Source organism: Apodemus sylvaticus, chromosome 3, assembly GCF_947179515.1.
Source record: "Apodemus sylvaticus chromosome 3, mApoSyl1.1, whole genome shotgun sequence".
NCBI classification, from domain to species: Eukaryota; Metazoa; Chordata; class Mammalia; order Rodentia; family Muridae; genus Apodemus; species Apodemus sylvaticus.
The window spans coordinates 37588463-37602468 of NC_067474.1; positions in this window are offsets into that span (position 1 = coordinate 37588463).

A 14006-nucleotide genomic window follows, 5' to 3' on the forward strand; every position below is an offset into this window, starting at 1 on the left:
CCTATTCCTGGGCATGATATTTTCTGCACTTGTTTAAGCTTAGATACAATTTTGTTACAGCTGTTAGCATATTTTGTATTGACCCAAAAAAGGGCCGTGAGGAAATTAAATTACTACACATAACTATTCTATAGACTGGGATTTTCTGGACCAAATGTATGGAAATAATTACATTCCTTTGTCACAGCACTAAGTCAACTGAATCTAAAGAAATACCTTAACTCTCTCTGTGCTTTGAATTTGTAGGTTTTTGCAAAGAACAAACAAGTGTTTGGTTTTTTTTAACATTTCATTATACCTTATAGCAATAAGAAATCAGCAAAAGAAACCATGCTTAATCCTTCAGAAAGATTATAATAAATAAGACTCATAAGAAGGTGAATATCTATGGAATGTGGAGATTATGAAGCTGAATATATTCACATTCCATTTCCCAAGCTGCAAAATATTCCTACAGACAGATTATCAAGATAAATAATGAGAATGCTTATTTCTTTGGAACTTTGTATTTTATCACTGGCCTTTTGATAACCTGGGATGTGCTGTAGGGACATTTGTGCTCTATTATAGAGTAATTTCATTTTAACTGTATGTGTGTGTGTGTGTGTGTGTGTGTGTGTGTGTGTGTGTATGTATGTATGTGTGTGCATGCATGTATGTGCATTAGTGCATGCATGCATGTGTATATGTATGTGCATGCGTGTGCATGCATGCATGTGTGCATGTATGTGCATGTGTGTATATATGTGTATGTGTGTGTGTACAGGCATGGGTGTGTATTTTAGCAAATTTCTATAGTAGTACATTTCTGTATAACTTTTCCCAAAGGTCTTTAATGTTACTCTTCCAATACTCCCTCCTCAACCTTACCCTCTCATCCTCCACTGCATTTCACCCATCCTAATCCATAATTTTCCTATAACTCTTTATACCACTGTATTTTTCTCCCATTCACTAAAAGCCCCAATAATACCAATCCAGTCCCTTACTAATTTTCTGATCTCCATATGTATTTCAAGAAAAACACACATATCTAAAAATTTAAAGCTACCATCGTCAAATGAGATAAAATATGTGGTGTGTGCCACTCTGGCCTTGGCTCCCTTATTCAGAATGACTGCTTCCACTTCTATTTACCATGGATCTTATCATTTGGATTTCCTAATAGCTGAGTGATAGTCCATTGTGTAAATGTAGCACTTGTTTGTTTGTTTGTTTGTTTGTTTGTTTATTTTTGGTTTTTTGGATTTTGTTTTTTCTAGACAGGGTTTCTCTGTGTAGCTCTGGCTGTCCTGGAACTCACTCTGTAGACCAGGCCAGCCTCACTGCCTCTACCTCCCAAGTGCTGGGATTAAAGGCCTGTGCTACCACTGCCCTGCCCGCGCATTTGTATTATCAATTAATCAACTAATAAAAATCTAGAATGTTTTCATCCTGGCTATAGTGACTCGTAATGGACATGTATTAGTGAGTAAATTATAGTATAATATAATAAAATATGGAGTCCTTTGGGAATGTGTCTATGATTGGTATATCTGAATGATATAGGATATTTATTTCTAGAACTTTTTCATTTATTTTATTGGGTTTTATTTATTTTTTAGAATATAATTATATCTCTTTTCACTTTCCTCCCTCCAAACCCTCCAAAGGCCTCTCTCCATTTGTTTTTGAATTCATGGCCTCTGATTTTACTAATTGTTATCATATACATGTTTACATATGTATATAATGTTATATGTATGTTTTGAAGGCTGAACATTTGCCACTGGACAACCAATTGGTATGCCCTTCCCTGGAGCAGACCTCCTTGAAGAACCTACTTACTGGTTAATGTAGTAGTGTATAATTTGTAATACCACTGAAGTCCCATAGAACCTTCATTCCAATTATCTAAGCTAATATTTTTACTTTCCCTCCAGAACTTGAACTCAAGACCCTTTTTAATTAATTAGAACTAAACACCACACATCTGATTCATAGGACATGGAAAAATCAAGATGGTAATCATCTGGATGTTTTATCCCTATTAGACAGTTTTCATAGAGTTTGAAAGTAGCATGCGTGCTACTAGAGGATAAAAGTAAACATTAGGTATTACCAGTTGTAAATGGTGTGAACTACAATGAAAACCAGTCTAGCAAGAGATGCCCACTGGTATAATAGTGGAATCAATATTATGAGAGCAACCAACCACTTTATAATTATATTTAAAGCCCACTCCACAAGATAAAAGCCATACCTTACACCATCAGGTCAAAAACAAATCGGACTTCAGAGAGATTATAGGCTCTAAAGAAGGGCCTACTACTATTATTTTCCTAAATAAACAGATTATTGAACTGATTCCTAATGACTTGTTATGCCCATATTAGAACATTTCTGAAACCTCATCACAGAACCTCCTTTTGATAATAGATAGCAGTTAACACAGAGATCTACAAATTGTCAATCTGTAAAAAATAAAAGATTATAGAATTTTTAGGCCAAAATAGGCTAGCTATATCACATCTCATCCTCCCAATCAAACTGATCACCTTGGAAAAGAGACAGAAAGATTGTGAGAGCCAGAAATGGTTATATGTATATGTATGTATATGTATGTGTATGTGTATGTGTATGATGTATATGATGTATATGATGTATATGATGTATATGTATAAATATATGCAAATTGTATTCTAGACATAGCAGGGCAGTTACTCATACCAGTTGGGACAGAGAGGCCTTGCAAGTTTGTGAGACAAAAAAATGGGAGTATGGAGAAAAGATATAGGAATAACATTCCACTACCGGCAATTATCTGCTGGGAGAGTGAGAGTCAGTTTTCATTAAGACTATGAACCCGATTGAAGACCACCCTTACTCCATAGTGATCTGATAGGAGGCATGGGATTAGTTCGATATTCTTATATCTGTTGAGGTCTGTTTTGTAACCAATTATATGATCAATTTTGGAGAAGGTACCATGAAGTGCTGAGAAGGTATATTCTTTTGATTTAGGATGAAACGTTATATAGATAACTATTAAATCCATTTGGTCCAAACTTCTGTTAGTTTCACTGTTGTCTCTGTTTAGTTTGTGTTTCCCTGAACAGTCCATGGAGGAGAGTGGGGTGCTGAAGTCACTCACAATTATTGTGTGGGGTGCAATGTGTGCTTTAAGCTTTAGTAAAGTTTCTTTTATGAATGAGGGTGTCCTTGTATGGAGATTCCTCCTCCTCCTCCTCCTCCTCCTCCTCCTCCTCCTCCTCCTCCTCCTCCTCCTTCTCCTCCCCCTCCTCCCCCTCCTCAACCTCCTCTTTCTCCTTCTCCTTTCTCCTCCTCCTCCTCCTCCTCCTCCTCCTCCTCCTTCCTTCCTTTGTGCTCATTCTCCTTCCTTCACCTTCTCCTTCTCTTTTCTCCTCCTTCCTTCACCTTCTCCTCCTTCCTTCACCTTCTCCTCCTCCTTTCTCCTCCTCCTTTCTCCTCCTCCTCCTTTCTCCTCCTCCTCCTTTCTCCTCCTCCTCCTTTCTCCTTCTGGAAAGACCCATGCATGGCTCCAGCCTCATTTGTAGCTGAGGATGGTTTTGTTGGAAGGAGAGGTCCCTGGCTCTTGGCCCTGGGAAGGCTGATGCCCCAGTGTAGGGGAATTCCAGGGTGGGGAGGCAGGAGTGGATGTGTGGGTGGGGGAGCACCCTCATAGAAGCAGGAAGAGGGAGAATGGAATAGGGGAAACCGGGAAGGGGATGACATTTGAAATGCAAACAAATAAAATACCCAATTAAAAAGATGTTAATATGTAAAATAAATATAGAAATGTCTGAAAAGGTGCTATAAGTAACATTCTAAAGATGGCTATCATTAATTTTTTTTTGGTTTTTTCGAGACCAGGCTGGCCTTGAACTCAGAAATCCACCTGTGTCTGCCTCCCAAGTGCTAGGATTAAAGGCAAGCGCCACCACTGCCCAGTGGCTATCATTAATTTATTTAATTTACAAGAGGTTTCAATATTTTAAGACAAGAGCTATATTTTAGAAGAATATCTGTACCTCAAAACATCTATTTCCCTCAGTTCATACTTCCTTTCTGGAACATATAGGTTCCTAAAATTTACTTTGAAAACTATATTTATTATTGGTGAGATATATTTTAAAGTTCATTACATTTAATGACTGCACTTTGTGTCACTGTTTCATTAATGGATACAATACCCAAATTAAGTAAAGCATGGGTGCTTGAATATTTTATAGAAATTAGTGTATAATATTTGTTTGGAAAGACAAAATATACAGTATTTGAGACATAGAAAAGCAAAGTGAACCACATTTGACTTTCAAGACGCTGACAGCTAAGTTATCAGCATATTTGGCCAAACTGATTTTTGTCTATCAAGCAATTCCCTGTCCTCAGCTACCATCTGGACCAGGCCTTGGAGGCATGAGAACAAAAATCTAAGATCCATTTTACAAGAGAATTAAATAAGATTTGAAATAAAATTTCCCATTACAAAGCAAGAAAAATTTGTGATAATTTTCTCTAAGATGTTTTTAGCACTTTCATCGATGAAGCAATTCTGAATAACAGAGCCTTTCTTACAATAACATTTTTATAATGATGATGTTTTGTAACAAAAGTGCTATTATTAAAGAAATGGCATAATAATGGAATTGCTGTTGAATCTTTCCTGCAAAAGCCTGCTAAACAACCCTATCTATATTTACAATCTTTTAAATTACTTCCTTCTCAGAACTAAAAGGTACCTTGTCCAGCCATTTCATATGATCACATTATAAGGAATCAACATTAACAGACAAGCTCTGTCCACACAATGTCTTCTGAAACTTTGAACACTAAACTAGATATCTACTATTAACTATATTAACTATTAGGGACTACAAACATGTTGACAGTCCGATGATATGCGTTTCCTCCTACTATAAGAATAAATCAAAGAGAACGAGAGAGAAGAGACAAAGGCAGAGACAAAGAGAGGGAGTAGAAAAATAAAGAGAAGACAAAGCCCAAAGATATGGCTTAGCTGATAAGAACATTTGCTAGTCTTCCAGAAGACCTTAATTCAACTCTTAGCACCCACACGGCAGCTCATAACAGCCTATCACTTAAGGTTTTGAAGCTCCACAAGACATCACAGCCTGTTCTTCCCTCCTCCAAAATACACACACACACACACACACACACACATACATTCACATACTCACACACATACACATGTACACATAAGCACATGCACATGCATGTACAAACATGAACACACATGCACATAAACAAATATATATACACACATGCACATACACAAATATACACACATACATCCACACACACACATACACAAATACACACACATACACATAACACATACACATGCCCATACATACATTCACATACATGCATGTATGAGCACACATATACACATGCACACATATATAAACACAGATAAATGTATACATGCACACACATGCACATAAAAGCACACATGTATACATGCATACACATATACATGCATATACACATGCATACACACATGCATACAAACATATATACATACCTACACATTTATACACACATAAAAATAAGTCTGAAAAGACAAAAAAACCAACCTTTCTTTCAGTAAAAATTTTCCCTTTGCTAAAATCTCCTTTAGTGCCAAATGCTAACAGACTCAATTACATGGATTGTATACTGCTTACTGGTTTTTGCTTTTCACTTTACCCTTTAAACTCATTACTGTTTTGACTTATAACTGTTGCATTTATACTGAAATTAATGTGCAGTCTCAGACATTTCCTCCTAAAAGAGTAGCATAGAACTCTGTACATAATAGATATTTTACAAGCTTTAGTTAAAATATACCTGGCATTCAAGTTCTAAAACTGTACACAACCATGGGACATAACCACTTCACTCTGAGGGAAGGTTGGCAAGAAAATGGAAATATCTTTAGTTTAAAGTAAAATAATGAAATATTGGAATATGGTTGGAACTGATAAAAGGACGTAGTGTTCAATAGGAGCTAAAGTTCAGACAAATGCTTCAAATAACTTTTCTACCAAGTTATGTCACTGTACATTTTGCTTCTTAATGAAGTGTACCTTGCTTTTACATATGTATAAGAAATACTTATCAAAAGTACTTAACTATATTGAGAAGATGAATAAATAAAGTTTGAAACTTTTGACTTTTACTAAAGATGTATTATAACCTTTTGTGAGGACCTTAAATAGAGAAAGAGACAGGGAAGATTTAAGCTACAGAGCTACTGACCTTTACACACTAAAATAAAACCCTATATATTTCTAGGTTACTACAACTGCAATTATACCTGCTGGTTAGAATGTTCTTTGAGAAGAGGTAAAGATAAATTTTTCAATATACTTATTTGATAGTTTGGATGAAATATCCTTCATGATATCTGGCATTTGAACATTTGGCCCATGGTTAGTGGGCCTAGGCTGCAGTTGAAGCAGTATGCCCTGCCTGGAGGAGGTGCCTCACTGGGGTTGGCTTTCAGGTTCCAAAGCCATTCCCAGTATGCTTTCTGTACTTACTGCATGGGGTTTGTGATGCAAGCTCTTAGCAGTTTTTGCCACCAGGCCTGGCTGTTACCTTGCTTCCCAGTTTTGGTGGGGATGGACTCAAAACATGAGCTCCTCATAAGCCCTATCCTACCCTTTTGGTCATGGTATTTGTCAGAGCAATTAAAACCTAAGACAATATATATCGCCTATGGACATGATTACATTTGCAGACTCCTACAAATGCTCTCAGTGCATATTCCTATAAAATAACAGTTAGTATGTTATTACAAGTGAGAGGCTTTGTAAAAATTATAAATATGCATACATGTGGATATATACTTATATAAGTATTAAGTGCAAATAGCACATATGCATGCATACACACACATAAACATGAATTCACACACACATACACACACAAACACACACACACACACACACACACACTGCATTGCCACCACCAAAAAGGGAGGTTTTTCTGTGTGACATGACCATAACATGATTATTCTTCTAAACTCAAAGGTAACATTTAAAGGCTATTTTTAAATTTTACCACAAGCAATAAAATAAGATATCACTTTAACCCAAAAAGTACAACAAGAAAAAAAAATTTTTTTTAAATGAGTAGTGCAGGGCAGTGGTGGCGCATGCCTTTAATCCCAGCACTTGGGAGGCAGAGGCAGGCAGATTTCTGAGTTCAAGGCCAGCCTGGTCTACAGAGTGAGTACCAGGACAGCCAGGGCTATACAGAAAACCCTGTCTTGGAAAAAATGAGCAGAAAGGTAAGCAGGAGATAATGCATTTTATACCATCATTCACTTACTTGCATATGATAGTGGGATTAAATCAAGGGTTACACACACTAAGCAAAAGACTTTGGCAGTGACCTATAAACCAGCCCTTAATTACTTCAAGCAAAGTTGACCATGTACATATACTATCTTATTTTGAAAACTAATTATTGCGCTGTAGTTTGAATAGTTTTACTACTTCCATAGAATATAATCAGACTCCAAATTCTAATACTTAACTCAGAATCAGAACACTAGGCAAATAGGAACTGGAACATGTTGTGTATGTTTACAGCTACAGCATGCATTATAAGAGAATTGAAAAGAAATGAGGCTGTAAATGAAAGGCTTTTATGGATGGATTTTTTCTAAGTGATATATGTGATACAAATGATTAGCATTAACTGATCTTCTTGAAGAATGTACTGGTATAATTCATTATAATAGCTCCAAAGTGCAATTAGTGAACGATAGTATAAACGACACTGCTGTTCATAGACCTACCCATAAGAGTAATTATATTTTGAAAACTACTTAGTGAAAAATTGATTGAATGAGCCCTATGGGCATAGATAATTGAGATAAAAATATGTAAACAAAGTGCCTATTAATAGGCTTTATGGCACATTTATATATTTACAAGGTTTGCTGATGCGTGGTTTTATAGAAGGCATATTCTAAAATCTTTCTCTTCTATTTAAACATTCTTAATTTAAAAAAATAAGTATACATGTATTTAATGAAGCTGTGTTATTTCTATGAATATGGTATAACATCATTTCTAATTGTATTAAAATGTAGAAAATATGACATTTTAATGCCTGGTAAATAAGAAATTAAAGATGAAATTTCAAGTCACCTAGGAAACAAGATCACTTAATATATATTCTTAAATGGCAAAACCAGAAAGAGCAGTTATAAATAACAATAAAATAATCAAGAATTTACCACATATATTTGAAAATGACTCTAACTAAAACAGACAGAATCCTATCTTAAAACATGTTTATTTTTTGTCTAGGTTCTATTTTATCCTATGAGTAAGGGTACATACTACAATTTGTAACTTTGTAATTTTGATTGTTCTAATCTCAAATATGATAGATGATAGATGACAAATAGATAGATGGTAGATAGATAGATGATAGATAGATAGATAGATAGATAGATAGATAGATAGATAGATAGATGATAGATAAATAGATGATAGACTGACAAGTGATAAACATATAAACAGATATAACTTATGTACCATATATGTTATATAGATGAAAAGATAAATTTTATACAAGTCCATATAAGTGTAGTGACACACATAAATACTGGAATAAAGGTACATGGGTTAGAATCATAGTCAAGGACATTAAGGATTTCAGTTATAGCTTTTTTCCAGACAGTAGGACTATGAACTCAGGATTTCAATTGCCTAAGTTTATTTTTTCTGAACAAAGAACATATTGTACTATATGACATCTAATTCTCAAGCTCCATGTGGCAAGATCCTGTGGGTGAGACTTGGAAATTAGCTAGACTTATGTTTCCAGCCATGTTTCATATATCTTGTTAACTAGATAAAACTGAGAAAATTTGATGAGCTGCATTTTTCTCAGTTGTGAAACAGAGATGTGACTATAACACATAAAACGATTGTGAAGATCCTGGGAGACAAGAGTGAAATTAAGAGGCTTCATTCTCTGCCTCTAACAACTATTTAAACTACTTACTATATTTGTCTGCATTTCCCAGCCTGTGCTAAATTATGCTGTAGCAACAACAACATAAACACGTGGCAGTGGCTTAAAGCAACAAATGATTCTTTCTTGTTCACATTGCTTATCATTCATGACTTGGTAGCAGCCATCAAAATTATCCTTTTCCTAGGGTTAGGAACAGCTTCTAACAGAAATGTAGGACTGGGGGACAGGGAGAAGGTGACAAAAGAATACACAAAAAGTCCTACTGCTTCAGGCAGGAAGTGGTGCATACTTTTTTCACCATGTGACACTGACCAAAGCCAATCTCATGTCAAGTCTGACATCATAGAAAGTATAACTATTTGATAGGAAAAAGCAGCAAGTAGTTCTTAGAGTAATATGGCTTACTATTAATTTTAATTTTTGTGACTGGATGTATGAAATAAATAACTAAAGGAACTTATTATCTGAATTACAGCTCCAGAGATTTTGGCTCCTACGCTCTGGTTCTTTTGGTTCTGGATACATGATAAAGCAAACCATCAGGATGGTGGAAGCATGTGGTAGAAGCATTCCTCTGACAGAAGACAAGAAAGACTTGTCTCAAGAACCTACCATTCATGACCCTTACCACCAGGTTTATGTTTCCCAAAATAAGATTCAGACTCAAAATATATTTACAAATACCTTGTCCATACAGCTAGGCTCCTCTCTGACTATATCATAACTTTCCCAGAGACTAAACCACCAACCAAAGAGTACACATGGAGGGACTCATGGCACCAGATACATAAGTAGCAGAGGATAGCCTTATCTGGCATCAGTAGGATGGGAAGCACTTGGTCCTGTGGAGGTTTGATGCCCCAGCAAAAGGGAATGCTCTCACAGGAGTGGGTGAGTGGGTACAAGAGCACCCTCATAGAGGAAAAGGGGAGAGGGGAGAGAGGAGATGGGATGGGGGTAACGGGGAAGGGGGATATCATTAGAGATGTAAACGAATAAAATAATTAATAAAAAGAAATAGTTGTGCTAAAAAGAAATCTATTCTAATCTACATTCTGCCACATGCTGGTTACCTGTGCTCAGGCACCATGCATTCTTGTTAAGATCTTTCTGGGTAAGTCTCCCCTACTTGGCTCTGTCCCAGAATTCTTGCTGCCTCCCAGGTGTTCCACCCTCTCTTCTACCCTTTCCTATAGACCATGTTTTTTTAATTGACAGGTAATTCATCCATACAATACACAAGATATTCTATCTACACCTATCATTTTCATTTCTACCTCACAAAATAAGAGTACTAGCTGAGAAGCAAGGCTTTCACTCACGAACCTACATGGGACATTTAATATTTAAAGTATAACTACCATAACATCTTTCATTTTTGAGGTATCATCTCTGAAAAATATTTAATATATCAGAGTTTCTGCACATAAATACATATTCATTTGCCAATGTGAAGTATATATTTACATACTTATGGGTATTGAATTATAAATGTCCTGTTAAACCTAAGGTATTAAATAAATTCATATGTCCCGTGATCAAAATTGAGCAAGGGTATGAGAATCGTTATTAGCCATGAACACATGGAATACTTGTTTTTAAAATATTTGTGTGTGAGGAAAATACAAGACTGATTATGTACTTTAAGCCTACGCATAAGAAAATGTAGTAATTAATCTCAATTAAATGTGTATATGAATGTATATCTGTGTGTGTGTGTGTGTGTGTGTGTGTGTGTGTGTGTGTGTGTGTGTAATACTTATTAGCTTGTTTGCTAGTATTTGTTTGGTTTTATTCTATCATCTTACACAGCTTTGATTTTCAGGTAAGTGAAACCAACTCCCAGAACTGTCTCACGCACAATACCACTAAATGTCTGTCCTTAATTTTGTTTGTAAGCATATTAAAGGCCCTGGATTCTGTATAAACTACTGTTGGAAAATGGAACTTGAATTTTAAGAAAGTGGGAAAACTGTTACAAGCACTTATAATCCCATTGTTGCATTAACAGTGCCTGGAAGAACATGTGGCATGAGTTACATCAAGAACCTTAATTATAGGAAATGAAAAAGTAGCTGAATAGACAAGGTTATATGGCTACAGGATGCATGTTATATAGACTTTTCCTTTTTTTTTTTTTATTCCTGGCTACAAAACTGTAAGTAGTTCTCATCTGCCATCATTCCTGTTATAGTACACTATGTAGTCATAGGCCCAAAGCAACAGAGCCAAGCAACCACAGACCAAATTCTCTGAAAGCATGAATGGAGCTTCCAAATTACAAGGTGATTTATTTTAGATATGTCATCATTGATGGAAATATATAGGCAAAATGAAATCTCTTAGCCTCTTGTGAAACACAATATATTCCAACCAAAACCAGCACAGGACCAGACAGTTTTAGTGCAGAATTCTATCAGACCTTCAAAGAAGACCTAACACCAATACTCTTCAAATTATTCCACAAAATAGAAACAGAAGGAACACTACCCAACTAGTTCTATGAAGCCATAAGTACACTGATACCAAAAACACACAAAGACCCAACAAAGAAGAACTACAAGCCAATATCCCTTATGAAAATCAATGCAAAAATACTCAGTAAAATTCTTGCCAATTGAATCCAAGAATACGTCAAAATGATCATTCACAATGATGAAGAAGGAATCATCCCAGGGATGCAGGGATGGTTCAATATACAGAAATCCATCTATTCAATCCACTACGTAAACAAACTCAAAGAAAAAAAACGCATGGTCATTTCATTAGATGCTGAAAAAGCATTTGACAAAATTCAGCATCCTTCCATGCTAAAAGTCTTGGAAAAAGCAGAAATTCAAGGCCCATATCCAAACATAGTAAAAGCAATATATAGCGAACCAGTAGCCAACATCAAACTAAATGGAGAGAAACTTGAAGCAATCCCACTAAAATCATGGACTAGACAAGGCTGCCCCTCTCTCCATATCTTTTCACTGTAGTACTTGAAGTTCTAGTTAGAGCAATTAGACAACATAAGGAGGTCAAAGGGATACAAATTGGAAAGGAAAAAAGTCAAACTATCACTATTTACAGATGATATGATAGTATACTTAAGTGACCCAAAAAACCTCCACCAGAGAACTTCTACAGCTGATAAACAACTTCAGCAAAGTGACTGGTTATAAAATCAACTCAAGCAAATCAGTAGCCTTCCTATACTCAAGGGATAAGCAGGCTGAGAAAGAAATTAGGGAAATGACACCCTTCACAATAGCTACAAACAATATAATGTATCTTGGGTTGACTCTAACCATACAAGTGAAAGATCTGTATGAGAAGAATTTCAGGTCTCTGAAGAAGGAAATCGAAGAAGACCTCAGAAAATGAAAAATTCATTCATGCTCATGGATTGGCAGGATTAACATAGTTAAAATGGCCATCTTGCTAAAAGCAATCTACAGATTCAATGCAACCCCTATCAAAATCCCAACTCAGTTCTTTATAGAGTTAGAAAGAGCAATTCTCAAATTCATCTGGTATAACAAAAACTCAGGAGAACTAAAACTATGCTCAACAGTAAAAGAACCTCCGGGGGAATCAGTATCCTGGACCTCAAGAAGTACTACAGAGCAATAGTGTTAAAAACTGCATGGTAGAGCAGCAGCAGCAGCTGGTCCAGGGGAAGGGCTATCAGCAGTGGAACCAAGGTGACAGGGTCCAGGCAGGCCTTGCGCCCGCTACCACAGACCTTCGCTGGCCAGCCGGGCTGCAAGCGCTGGCAGATTTACGGTGCCTTTCACCCCACAGAAGCTACATCAGAACTCTGCCTCCCCCCAGTCAGTTACAGAGTCTCTCAGCCATCTTGGATCTCTGGGAACCCAAGAAATCAGACAGACTGAGGTACGCAAATACAACCCAAGGCCAACATCGCGGGGGGTCTAAACCCAACAGGCACCCAGGCCCAGGGCTATTCAGGGGGACCATCAGTGTGCAAACCCGGCCAGGAGGTTGTTTGCCTAGCCAGGCACACGTGCCGCCATTTTGACTAAGGGACATCAGAGAGTTCTAGCAGGCAAAGTCAGCTAAGACTCACAGCCTGAGGCTAACATGGTGGGGGTCTAAGCCGGACAGGCCTTGGACTGACCCCAGGCCCTGGGCTGCTCCGTGGGCCATCTGTGTGCCAACCCAGCCAGGAGGTTGTTAGCCTAGCAGACTCTTCTGGCACTTCCAGGGAGCATGCGCACACTCCTCCATCCTGGCCACCTGACAGACCCAATTAATAGTCATAGACCCAAGGGAACTTTGCTCAGGCATTAGCCTGCCAGGCTTTTGTCTAGACTCAAGGGCTCAACAGCTAGGCTAGCCTTGTGTGCACCAACCCGGTTGGGAGATCAGCTGCACAGCAAAGTGACAAGCACTCAGAAAATGTCCCTCAGCATAGACCATCAGTACTCACTGAAGGAGCAAACGGGCACCGCCTGGTTCACACACACAACCTGGGGCAAGGCACACTAGGACTCCAAGGGAACCCAAGAGGAGGACAGCACATCAGCAATCTACAGCAGGGGAAACCCAGCCATCCAGTGTTGCAGAAATAGCCCTACAGCTTCACAAGAGGCACAAATATCAGCCAGAGACTAGACCAACTAACGCCTGAAATAACAAGATGGCAAAGGGCAAATGCAGGAATGCTACTAACAGAAATCTAGGCAATATGGCAGTATCTGAACCAAACTCTCCAAAATCAGCACTTCCTGGTTACACAAACACACAAGAAAAACAAGATTTGGATTTAAAATCACTTTTCATGATGCTGCTAAAAGAACACAAAAAGGACATAAATGAATCTCTTAAAGAAATACAGGGGAACATGAATAAGCTATAAACCCATATAATGGAAACACAAAAATCACTTAAAGAAATTCAGGAGACTAAGGCTCAAGAGATAGAAGCCAGTAAAGAAGAAACACAAAAAAAAACTTAAAGAAATGCAGGAGAAAGTGAGTCAAACAGCAGAA